Here is a 12,146-nt window from a genome sequence, read left to right as displayed (position 1 = left end):
CCCCTCCAGTCACCTCTCTCTCTCTCTCTCTCCCCCTCTCTCTCTCTCTCTCTCTCTCTCTCTCTCTCTCTCTCTCTCTCTCTCTCTCTCTCTCTCTCTCTCTCTCTCTCTCTCTCTCTCTCTCTCTCTCTCTGTCTCTTTCTCTCTCTCCATGTATCTCTCTCCTCCCTCTCTCCACATTGCTCTCTCGTACCTCACTCCCAGATTATTTCCATCTCCATTCTTTCTACCCACAAGTTCCAATCTCTCCACACTCGCCTGATACTTCACCTTGATTACTGAAATGCAGTGAGGCATCAATGGCTCAAAAACATTGAAATAGAAAATTTGCCTCGCACCCGCCGTCACGATATCTCACAACAAAAACACAAAAACCGACACAAACAAACTGGAAGGGGAACTCGGCAGTTCAGGCAGCATCTACGGGAATGAATAAACAGCCGAAGTATCGGGCCGAGACCCTTCTCCAGGACCAGAAACGAAGTGGTGAGACGCCAGAATAAAAAGGTAACGGAGGAGGAGAAGGATAGCTGGACGGTGATAGGTCAAGTCTGGTGTACAGGAAAACTAAAGGATAGAATTGGATTGACCTGGAGCATGGTCCATAGGAGAAAGAGAAGCTGGAGTAGACCGACGAGGAGGTGATGGGCAGGTGAGATAAAAGGCCAGACTGGGAAATAGAACAAAAGGGAAAGGGTGATCATTCCTTCTACCGGAAGGAGAATCGATATTCATGCCATATGGATGGAGGCTATCCAAAAAACATACACAGTGGCATGCAAAAGCTTGGGCAACTCTGGTCAGAATTTCTGTTACTGTGATTAATCAAAAGAGTAGAAGATGAACTGATCTCCAAAAGTAATAAAGTTAAAGAAGAAACATGTTTTTCAACATTTTAAACAAGATTAGTGTATTATTTTTTTGTTTTGTGCAATTTTAGAGTGAAAAAAGGAAAGGAGCACCATGCAAAAGTTTGGGCACGCAAAGAGATTGAAGCTCTCAGATAACGTTTAGCAAGTTCTCAGAACTTAATTTGCTTGTCAGGGCTATGGCTTGTTCACAGTCATCGTTAGGATGGCCAGGTGATGCAAATTTCAAAGCCTTGTAAACACCCTGACTCCTCAAACCTTGTCCCAACAATTAGCAGCCAAGGGCTCCTATAAGCCGCTTTGCAGAAAAAAAAGGCTGCAGGCTTTCATGAAAATAACACCAGCAAATTATTGAGGCAAACATCACACCGTCTGCAAAAAAGCTGAAGATGAAAACAGGATGGCTTCTAAAGCAGGATATTGATCCCAATCACATTTCGAAATCCACAATGGACCAGGTCAAGAGGGGCAAACTGAAGGTTTTGCCATGGCCCCCACAGTCCCCCGACCTAAACGTCATCGAAAATCTGTGGATAGACCTCAAAAGAGCAATATATGCAAGATGGCCCAAGAATTTTACAGAACTAGAAGCCTTTTGCAAGGAAGAATGTGTGAAATCACCCAAACAGGAATCGAAAGACTCTTAGCTGGCTACAGAAAGCGTTTACAAGCGGTGATACTTGGATGGATACGCACGGACGAGTGAATGATTCAGCAATAGTTCACCGCAGTTCGTGTTTTCGGAGAAAATGTGAAAAGAAGACAATCATCTCCACTCACAATCTCAGCAGGAATAAAATTCAGCACAAAAATAAACAGAAATGTATCACGTGTTCTGCTCCTAATAGTGATTGATTTTATACGAACGACAAAATGCCCTGTAATAACGCAATACCGCACAACGGTGGTGAACCTCAAAATAACACAGAAGCTATCACACTTTACCAGTCCAGGATATTTCAGCTTCCGGAGTGGTAAAGGAATATCAGCAAATTTTCAATTTTATTAACACTGTCCCAGAGACCGGGGTCATCAGATCCAGATGCAAACAGCTGGAAACAAGATCAAAGATGGATCAGCGATACATCCCGGCAAAGAAACAGCGCTCAGACAGAGCAATGCGGAAAATGGTTTTTGCATCTTGGACTCCAGCACCGCGGGCCGATAAAGCGCCTGCTGTTATGGAGCATTTGAGCCTGGCTTGGCCACGACCATAATAAAGCATCACGGAACCGGAAACAGGAATGTGTTGTGTTGAAGTGCCAACGCATCTGAATGTTCCTCATTCATCCCCGTGCCGCTGAGAACCTGGATCAGATTCCCACATGGCGGATGGTTCGCTCCCTGCCACTGGCGAGAGTAGCACTGCGGTCAATTCGGATGGCCCATTTAGAAACTAAATCATTTCGAAAGTGACACCTGGAGTATGCGGGAGTGTTTTCCACTACTAGAAATTTCAGCCAGTTTTCCAAACAGAGTGCGGGGAAATATTTTACAAGAGTAAGTGTAAATTAATGGCAAATCTCCCTGAGTTTCGCATGTACAAGTTAACATAATTTGCATTCGAGGTGAAAATTGCAAATCACTGGGCTAATAACTTGGGCAGAGAACCAACGGGATTATAAAAGGCATAAACCGTGTCACGAGTACAGTTAATTTAACCACTTCCGCTTAACGACGACAGATACATGAAACAAGGGGCAAATAGAGGGGTTGCATTGGAACCAGTTGGACACGAACATAATGCCTCAATGTCCAGACCAAGCAGGCAGTATTTTAATTATATTACTTAGTCAATCAGATATAGGTTTGAGAGGGAATCGCTTCACTGTGCCGCAGAAACGGGAGCACCATATCTCATACAGTATTCTTCACAAGGGGTCCAAAGATTTCTGTTTTATGCAATTAGTTGCGATGGTGGAATTGTCCGCCCTCCGAACACCAATCACACTAGTTTCATCACGTGCTGCCCGAACTCAGGCGCCCGATCCAATCACTGAGCCACTCTCCATGCGGAAAAGCACGGAAAGAGTTGGTCGAAAGGAAATTCGGTGCATCATACCGACTTCCCCCTTGTCTACATTTCAAAAGGTCGGTTGTTCCTCTGTGGCTTCACTTTACTTTCACATTCCGCAATCCCGTCTCCGAAGTGACAGGATTTCCTGAACCACTGGATCTGAAGGTCGATTCCTTGTTTTCCTGGTCAGAGACTGTAATTCAGACAGTATCCTGGTAAAGCACTCTTTCAAAAGCTGCCGCATACTCCTTTCCCATAGGGGTAGAAACAGACGAATGCAGGCTGACAAATGTGATTCCTCTCTTCAGGAAATGGGGAGAGATAGCACTGAAAATCACAGACCAGAGGCTTACTTCAGCGATGGCTGAATTATTGGGCAGACAGAACTTACTAGTATTTGGGGAAACTTAGTCGGATTAAGGATAGTCAACTTGGCTTTCTGAGGATCAAGTCATGAATCAGGAGCCGAACAAATTCTGTGACGATGTGACCAAGCACACTGATGAAGTAGAACAGTGGGTGTGTTGCAGGTGGAATTTAGTAAGGCGATTGATAAGATTCCCCATTGTAGGGTCATCCATAAATTCTGGGGGCATGCGAGCTGAAAATGTGGCTGTGTGAATACAGTATTAGCTTTCGCAGAGAAGACAGAGGATGGTAGTATTTGGCGAGTATTCCGCTTGGAGGTCTATGACCATTGGTGTCTCCAGGGGAATCTGTTCTGAAACCACTGTTGCTTGCTACTTTTAAAAATGGCTTGGTTGGGGTAGTGGGGGCGGGATTGAAAGTTTTCAGACGATGCGACAGTTGACTAAGTGGTAGTTAGAGTGCAGGATTTTTATTCAGTTGGACCGGAACATTGCTGATCGGTTAAAGCATCAACAGATTTGGGGAGGAGTCAGGTGAATGGGGTTGAGTGGGATCTGGGACCAGCCATGATGGAATGGCAGGGTTCACCCAATGGGTTGAATGACTTGATTCTGCTCACACGTCTTATGTCCTATCCTCCCGGTAACTGTCATTGAATAAAAAAACTGTAACTGAAATCCTACCGAAGATTTATATGAATTCCTGACTATTCCACTCACTCACCTTCCCACTGAAGGCAAACATGCCACATGCGCTTATAACATCCTGCCAGCTTGCGTACACACTGTCTGTGAGCTGTATATTTAGTCGGACAGATTACTCTGTAAAGCTATGGTGGACAATTCTGATAACGATCTGTCATTGATCGCATACCTTCACTTACAGTAGAACTGCAAGCGCAGCCCCCGCACTTGCTTGTATTCAACTCCACCAGGCACGTCCATAACTGATCTTTATTGTCTAAATACCAAGCAACGTTTAGCATTTTGTTACCCCTGTTCTCCCTCACACAACATTTATTAACCAAGTTAGTCTTTCATTTCAGAAATTCCGCTGACCTTTATTTTTCAATCCATTGGACGTCATTCACATATTCTGTGCGCTCCTGTATATCAGCTCCCCGCTTTCATCAGTGACTACGAATGACTACAGGCGGAGCAGAAGAAGAGTGCACGAGCAGTGTGTCTAAAGGCGTCACACGCCTACGTTGGCATTCGTTCCAGGATAGACTGATCTTTGCCGGCATGCATTGTCTTTCAATGCCAGTTCCAAAAAGCTCGCAATAGCTCTAACTTCAGGTTATTTTTTTCAATGTGCTCCGGCTATTTCTAACGATCTGCCTTTCGGAGAACGCGGTGTCAATGCAATTCAATTAAAAGCAGGATTTAGTCAAAATTTTCCTTGTTCACGAGTGGCAGACAATTGAAAACATTCAACATATTTTCTGCTCAATTCAAAGCTACGTTTTGAAAACTATCGCCCCGACTCTTCAAAGCCTAAAAAATAGAAATATAAAGGGATTATCCTTGAATAGGAAGAACTTACAGCCTGCGGTATCAATTAAATTAGCGAGGTGGTTGTGTTCTGTAAACACGTCGGCGCTGACGGGTCAGTTCCCCGGTAAGAGGAGAACACTGCTACTGAAGTACAGACTGATAGTAATTTAGTTTAACCCAGAGCCAGAGAATGACAGCTGTACAGAGAAAGCCGCAAAGCCATGCGCTTGAAATGGCAACTCTCAGTGATAACTGATTGCATACAGATGATTGCTAACAAAATTATACAACTGTAATGCCGATTCGATCTTAAATATTAGAGATTACATATATAACTGAAATGTAGCAAATTCACTCAAAACTTTGGAGCTGCATAAACAGTCCATATTTCTGATCGAGCACCTTCTTTAGGATTCGTCCGGGGTCTTTATCGCCGGAGTACTTGGTTCGGATGTGGAAGGACAGTTTGTTCGGATGTGGAAGGATAGTTTGTTCGGAAGTGGAAGGAGACTTTGTTCGGATATGGAAGGACAGCTTGTTCGGATGTGGAAGGACAGTTAGTTCGGATGTGGAAGGTCACTTTATTCGGATGTGGAAGGACAGTTAGTTCGGATGTGGAAGGTCACTTTGTTCGGATGTGGAAGGACACTTGGTTCGGATATTGAAGGACAGTTTTCCTTCAGGTGCTGCTACACAATACTGGCACCTGTTTCAATTATAAAATGAGATCGGGAAAATACGCACAATGTTCTCTCCTGGTCCTCAGTTGTTGAAATTATACGTTGTAGCAATGTGGTTTTGTGCAGGTCTTGTACCTTTATTTCTTGGTCTTGTTTTAGTTCTGGTTCATTTAGTGCTCCTTGCCGGGGAACGCGCTAAGACAGTAGCGCGATATTAATACGCAGCAGTCTTTCCGGACTCTGGGATGGGGATTGCCAAACGTTATTTGGATTTTATGGTGTAGTCTGTTTTGTCATATGCTTTTGTGATATCATTCTGGAGGAACGTTGTCTCATTTTTTAACTGCATTGCGTTTGTGGTTTCTAAATGACAATAAACTGAATGTGAATGTGAATCTGATATGCGGCAAAGCTACAGCGGTCACACGGGCAATGGAAGAATGCTTCCGGCCCTTGCTCACGAAAATGTGAAAGGGAACATGCTCTGCTTTGAAATCTAGCGAACATAATGCAAGATTCAACAGGAATATTTTCTGTTGCAATAGAGGCTCCATTCTGGGATTCACGGACCGCTCTGTTAATGGTAGGAGTCCATGGCATAAAAAGTTTCAGAAAATCCTGGGCTACAACATAGTTGGAACTACAACATAGTTAGCTCTGATTTAATGGAAGGAAACTAAATTACACAGTACTATATTCCCAATGAGTTTGTATAAACGCGGGGAAAAGACGTATTATATCTCACGGGTAACGAAAGGCACTGGGCAGCGATCCTGCAGGTGACTGAAGCTCATACATGGTCATGAATTCCTGCCATCCTTATTATGTGTTTGTGAAGGGATTGTGATGCCACAATCATACCCCACAGCCCCAGTAAGCGTACATGTTGACGTCACAACACAGAAGTTTAGCACGTGAAATAGACATCATTAATACCTGCACATGCTTAATAGACCCTGACGTCCAGCAGGCATGTTGGATTCAGCCGAGGTTTTATACACGCAACAAAAAGATAAGCAATTCAGGCAAAATCTATGGAGGGAAATTCGCAGTTGTGACTTCCGATCTCATTCGAAATGGAAAAGAAGTTAACAGACGTCAGACTGACGTAATGTGGTTGGTTTCCAGTCTACATATTGCAAGGTTGTATTGTAAGTATATTCATAAAATTTTCCCCAGATTCTGCATTTAAACGTTTACAATCTTCTACAGACACACAGTGGTTTGTACATTGTGTCTGCTTTTGCATGTTCATTGTCACATTTCATGTCATTGGCGTACTTACTTTATAAACTTACTTTGAAATTTGAACTTCATCATTCTTAGTTCTGAATTTCAGTTCTTCATCTTCAACTTTAATCTGATGTTATGCGTATGAATAATCACGTGGTGAGCAAAGATAATAGTCACATTGTTGCTGCTTAATCTGCTGGTCACGTTTCCATGCAAAACAAAATGAGTTTTGTATTGACTGAATGCTGAAATCAGTACGCCACTGAACAGCAATACAAAAAGATTCTACGTATTTATGGCGAAAGTGAATTAGAGATAATTTCAGTTACATTTTATTTACAGAACTTCCCATTCAGTCGCATTCTTCAGCTCCTCCCTGAATTTCCTTTGTGTCAGTCCATAGATACACGTGTAGGTGCAGGAACTGAGCAGCGTCAGCATATCCCCGGACACTTGTGGGATAAATAAAGGCGTGTTGTAATATTTGTCTGTGAAATGAACGTTTACCGCTGAGCAGGTCATGGAGTGTACAATACTGGTTATCCACAATAATATGAAATTGGCAGATAGAGCGAACAACAAAACCATTGATTTTCTCCGGTTCTTAACCTCTGGATCAGTTTTGTTGTTAGTATTGCTCCGAAATCCACGGCGAACTATATTCGCTGCTATAATAGATCTGGTAGTTAAAACATTGAACAGCAGAATTATACCAATTGGTAATAATGGGGTCATGATGGTGTCAAATAACTCGTAACCTCTCCACAGGGATGATGTATAGTACTCGGGTTTGGGAATGCACGTCCTTGGTTCTCCTGCTGAGTAAAATGGAAATGACTGAACACAGCTGCCTACGGCCACCGCCACGATAACCACTGTCGCTGTTCTCTCCGTACAATATCAGGGCGGCAGCTTCTGAAGGCAGATCGCGACGTAGCGAACGAAAGTGGAAGCGTCCGTCAGCCAAACGAAACAATCCAATGCTGCAATTGTCAGAATAGTTCCCACAACACACAGCGGGGGTTTCACCAAAAAATCAGCATACGGATGGAGAGCATTGATTTTCTGCAATACATCACCAGGAACAACGACCATCAGATCTGGGGTCGCCATGGCCACGACGTAGCGACTGATACATTTGGAGAGCCCACAATTTCTGCGAGAGAGGATCACAATCGCCGCTAAATTAACTGAAAAAAGAGATAGAAAGAGACAGTAATTTCTTAATGTCACTCGATTGCTCAGTGTGACTTTGCTTTCATGGTAAAACCGGTACTCCATATCGCCCCGTTTAGGTAACAGTCCGCACTATTGTTCATTTTACCAAAATGCATTACCGTACATTTCCCAATACTGTATTCCATCTGTCACTTTTGTGGCCATTCTTCCAATATGTCTAAGCACTGCTGCAATCGCATTGCTTCCTCAGCAACACCCACCTGTCCACCCATCATCCGTATCATCCGCACACTTTGCCACAAAGCCGTCAGTCCCACCATGGTAATCCTTGGTGGTAGGGAGAAGAAATCCATGGTAGAAATTTGTTTCTGGGATCGCAAGTCAGCGAATAGTGATTTGTTCAGAGATCGTTGCCAGGCCAATTGTCATGTGTCATCTACATAGAAGATATGGATAACAATGTGCAAAACCCGGGGAATAACTTTACAGACGACAATAAAATAGATTGTGTAGTGGAGAGCGGGATCGGCTATCAAACCTCAGGTTGTTATCTTCATCATTTCAGTAAGTTGGTCAAAGAATGGAATGGGGGAGCTTAACTGGGACACATGGAGGGTTTTACTTTTGAAAAGATAAGAAAGGTAGGAGATTCTCAGCGAGCATTAGGGCTCCGTGGAGTCTTGAGAATAGAGGTGTGTATATTTCAGGAACATGATTCACTGAGATTGGAACATAAGGTGGACAGGGTGGTAATGAAGCTAAGATCGGTTGGCTTCATCAGTGAAGGAACTGAGCAAAAAAAAATTCGATGGGAATGGAAATGTGCACGTCTGTGTTACGCCTGTACACACAGAACTGTGAAGATTGTGGGCACCTTGTAGTTGGAAAGACTCACACTGAATTAGTTCAGAAACAATTTACCAGAATGTTTCCAGGATTTTAGAAACTGCTTGGCAGAGAGAGATTGATCAGAGCCGGACATTACTCGCTGCAACGCAGCTATATGGGAGTTAATCACACAGAAGCACAGAAAACCACAAGGGATAGAGACAGTGTAAATTCACCCAGTCTATTTTTACAGGGTTGTGGAATCCTGATACTGACGGCGCGGGTATAAATTGAGTGGGAAAGGTTCAATAGGTATTTGAGGGGTAACCTTTATGCAAATAGGGCAAGTAGGTGAATTATGCTGTGCGTTGACGTGGCTGCAGGAGATCCAATAATAAATGGCAGTTGAACGGGTAAATGGTTATGAAGCGTTTGAAAGGTTGTGGGGCGAATGCTGAAACATTGCGCGACATCTTATTTACATGGAATCTTTGGATCAAGTATCTCTTTTTCGTGGTGCATAACTCTACCTCTCCAGAATAAATTGACATTCTCGTTTATCCTAAATTCAGGGTATTTCCATAGAACACTTTTCCCTCTGGATTAATGTTACTTTTCTATTGTATCCCTTATGAACTTCCATTGACCCTTCAGATGTCAGTTTCCAATGGACTGACAACCAGGACAGCACATACCCTTTGGCTGAATACACAGGACAGCCGCATAACTATTCCAGATAGAAGACATCATGAATCAAACACAATCACTTTGAATTTGAATCTGAACCAGACCCAGGTTTAATATCAGCGGCAAATTCATTACATCCAAAACAAAAATGTTATGATTATACAGAAAAGGTTATGATACAGTACATTAAAACAAACAAGAAAAAAAGAATAATAAGGATATCAAAGTCACGCAAATCATATTTTAAACAAATAGATGTAAAGTCTTTCTTTTTTCATTATTTCTTGGGTGATTTTATATGACAAGACTGGAACAGCAAAACACGTCCGCTCTAAATTGCAGCGCATAATTTAAAAACTACAGTTTGTCGCACATCTCGACATTTCCGTGACCTTACCTGGAATACCAACGGCTGCCAGTACGGGATAGTAAATTGAGACGATATAATAAATTGCTGGGTATCCCACTTTCTGCCAGAAGCGTGGATCAATTGTACGAAAAGTGCCAACTGTAACACTGTAACACACTGAACTCTTGGCGGTGCATGACAAACAATGGATTTCATGTTCATTCAATGTATTTCAGAGGAGTCACAGAAATAGTGCACCGCAGCACAAGAAACTGGAACCATCCAGTCCGTATCAAATTCTGAAGAGTCCGCCTACATATGTACCCGCCAGTATTTCTGAATCGCTACCGGCGACTTGGCAGGCAATTGCGCAAACCGAGAGGAAGCTACTGACATGGTGAATGAATCCCTGAACGTCGCTGACTGACAGGGATGGAGAATCTTCATCGCTGCCCCGAAAAGCCAGCGGCGAGACTGGCAATAAGTTATGAATTTAGTCAGATCCGCCATGGGGACAGGCCTCCGTTGTATCCAGGACATCTTCATGTAGCGGTGCCACAGAGAGGCGGCGACCGTCATTAAGGACGTTCCTCTTCTCACTGTTACCGTCGGGAAGGAGATGCCGAAGCCTAAAGCCACACACTCAGCGGTTCAGGAACCAATTCCTCCCCTCTGCCATCCAATGTCTATATGGACATCGAACCTATGAACTCTACCTCACTCTTTCATCTCTTTTGCTCTATTTTTAATTTAACAATTTAATATACATATATTTACTCTAATTCAATATTTGATTGATTTTTATTTCTATATTTATCACGTATTGATTGTACTACTGCCGCTAATTTAACAGTTTTCTCGATAGATGTCCCAGATATTAAACCCGAATCTGATTCTGATTCTGAAGTAAGTCACATCCGTAAGACAGATGTTGGTGTAGATCAGAACTGGGAATTTCAATCCGGATCAGCAGAAAATGAGTTCAGTGGGAAGATTCCAGCTTTCGAAATCCCAAGCGTGTGGCACAACAATGTGACCGGAGTGAGCAGTTTCGCTTGTCACCTAATTTCTGCCCGCACCGATTCGCAACCCTGTGAAATGTATAAGCCGATATTCTATTCAATGAATATTCTATCCTATGAGATATATAAACCGATATTGTATACAAGTTAGAGGCACTTGTGTCCTGGTCGGAAAAAGCGAAGAGGTTAAACTGTATAAGTTCACTTGCCGGTTTCTTGTTCTTCCACATTAATGTCCACAGCGCTCATCAACATGCAGACCCATCGTTTTCCAAAGACTGCTGCGCTGTTTCCGTTTCACACGTACTTTCACAACAGAGTGGAACAGCAACACAGTCTCCCAACTCCTACACTGACCTCCTGAGGCCAGCGTGCCGAACACCTTTCCCAGTCTCTCTGCACATGAGACGGGTTTCAGCAAACTATGCCTTTCTACCTCTCTCTCTCCCTGCTGATTTGCACTCCCCGGTGCTTTAACATTTATAGGATAAATAGTCAGGTGGTTTGACATTCCAAAATGTGACACTTCAGACTTACCTGCTTTGAAAACTATTTCCAATTCCTTCTTCAGTGTTTCTGTTTGATATAGCTAATGTTATTCGTGCGTCAATGCAAAAATCGTGAAGCAAATCACCGATAATGTCCAATAACGGGGCTCGTCCGGGATTTGAACCCAGGACCTCTCGCATATGCTTTTTTCACCCGAAGCGAGAATCATACCACTAGACCAACGAGCCCGCATTCTCAGATTTCGTCACAACTGAACTCCGAAGCCATTTAAACTTAATTGGTGTAAAACCCCTTGTCCTCTCCATTGTTGAGAGGATATGTTGGGCCCGTATTCCTTTGAGATTACAAGAGTATTCGTTACTTGATTCAGTCAAAATAGGAATATAAATTTTATTAACACAATAATTTTACCAGATAGTAAATATATATTCGGGAGATATACTGTACAAATTGACATCAAGTGCATATCTAGTACAACATATAGTTAAACATATGTGAATAATGCCACAGACGTTGCCATAAATAAAGTTTAATGGATGACAACCGGCTGTTCAGAAGTCTCACTGGGCGAAGATGTTTCCTAGCCGAACAAACCTTGCTCCCAGCCCGTGGTACGTTCTGCCTGACGGTATAAGGTCGGAGACATTGTGGAACAGTAGGACGAATGCGAGTTGCCTTTGATATTGACGGAGAGCCCCTGATGACTTCCTCTGACGTTCTCACAATCCATTACAAAATCCGGGACAAAACTGATCAGCGTTTTCCCTCCCTTTCAACACAAGTGTCCGACTGGTTTTCGGTCCGTTTCTCTGGATCTTCTTCTCTTGACTTTGATCGAAATGTAAGCTGCCGTCCTATCCCGCACTCAAGGTGAGATTTATTGACCCGTCGTTGGCAATTTCTAGAT

At 43.1% G+C, this 12,146-nt stretch overlaps 1 non-coding gene across 1 annotated transcript; it reads right to left on the bottom strand.

The window, feature by feature from the left end:
• Positions 1–11,381: 11,381 nt before the first annotated feature.
• On the bottom strand, positions 11,382–11,466 carry trnap-cgg (transfer RNA proline (anticodon CGG)). Its single transcript is given in 2 exon segments — positions 11,382–11,417; positions 11,431–11,466. It is a non-coding gene; the product is annotated as a tRNA-Pro (tRNA).
• Positions 11,467–12,146: the final 680 nt, after the last annotated feature.

This window comes from Hypanus sabinus, unplaced genomic scaffold (genome assembly GCF_030144855.1).
Source record: "Hypanus sabinus isolate sHypSab1 unplaced genomic scaffold, sHypSab1.hap1 scaffold_1146, whole genome shotgun sequence".
In the NCBI taxonomy this organism is placed as follows: domain Eukaryota; kingdom Metazoa; phylum Chordata; class Chondrichthyes; order Myliobatiformes; family Dasyatidae; genus Hypanus; species Hypanus sabinus.
Note: the sequence above shows the minus strand (reverse complement) of the source record. Positions and strands in the feature narration are given on the sequence as shown.